Source organism: Sinocyclocheilus rhinocerous, unplaced genomic scaffold (assembly GCF_001515625.1).
Source record: "Sinocyclocheilus rhinocerous isolate Xijiao unplaced genomic scaffold, SAMN03320098_v1.1 scaffold285, whole genome shotgun sequence".
Taxonomy (NCBI): Eukaryota; Metazoa; Chordata; class Actinopteri; order Cypriniformes; family Cyprinidae; genus Sinocyclocheilus; species Sinocyclocheilus rhinocerous.
Window position 1 is genome coordinate 1,827,040 of NW_015630288.1, and position 1,366 is coordinate 1,828,405.

A 1,366-nucleotide genomic window follows, 5' to 3' on the forward strand; every position below is an offset into this window, starting at 1 on the left:
CACATAAATGTATGAATTTAATTGCACTCATGCCACCTCTGAGCCTCATTAAACGTCTGAAAATGTACCTGTGCCACCTCTGCACAAATAAATTTTTTATTAATACTAATTTCATATGATTGGTAACCTATTTGTCTTATTCTACTTCTTATTAGGCCTATATTGTTTTAAATAGAAAATGTTCAAGCGCTCCTAATTACAAGAAGAAAAAAAATGCTTTTAAACTGTGTGTGTGACAGGTATGGCTGTGGAATGGGGTTTGGCTGAGGAAAAATTTTCAGTCAAAATGATGCGCAGCCTAGAGCCCTGGGGACAGGTTTCTTAAGCCCGCTCCCGCTGAATTTCTGACCATTACCGCCCGTTCACGCAGCGTGTGTGTCCCGCTCCCGCAAACATTCTAATATTGTATATTATTTTCGCACATCAGGGAGCCGCAATCAATATGCGGGGTATTGAAATCGCATTTGAATGATTCGATTTCGCGATCATGCGCGCTCTGTGTAAAGGGAGCACATCTTACAGTGTGTGCATAATTATTATTTTTTTCCAAGCACATTTGACCAATTCCAAACCACATCTTGAATCTGGTGTTCATGAAAGAGTGGGAACCCTGCGCTACAGTTCCAGAGCTCTGTGTCATGGCAGCCAGTTGCAAAGTTTATCAGAGGTTCCTGGCATGACAGACTGGGTCACACTAATGCCCGCTGGTGGCCAAGCTGCTGCAGTTCCAGAGCTCCTCTCTCCCCTGGTCCCAGATGTTCAGTTCCAGAGCTCCTCTCTCCCCTGGTCCCAGATGTTCAGTTCCAGAGCTCCTCTCTCCCCTGGTCCCAGATGTTCCTACTAAAGCTGATTCTGTCAGAGCTGCATCATAGGACCCTCTCACAGCCCCGTTGTTCGCTGTCATCGGTATGATTCCATATTACACCCGTGTGCCACATTAAAAAGACGTTGTGACTGTGAAAATACACAAAAATGTGTTATTTTAATAGGAAAACATCTGGAAACATTCTTATGCTTCAGTTCTTGAGAGGTAAAGCCTTTTGTTTATATTTATCACTTTGAATGTTAATTTTAATAATAAACTCACCAGGTAAGTAAAACCTGGTAAGTAACAACAAATAAATACAGGATTTAAAGGGTTCTAAGGGAATTTAAAAAAGGACATTTCTATCATTCAGTTGTTTCGTTTAACACTTCTATCGTAAAACAGTTTAGCTGCTGTATACCTTATATCTTACCTCGCATTCTTTCACCAACTGCATCGCGCTGGAATTCATGCCGGGTTTTGTGAAATAGAGGTTGCACCCGTACTATTTTCTACTTTTTATATTTTTAACTTTTTATACTTTTCGTAGTCCTAAAAACA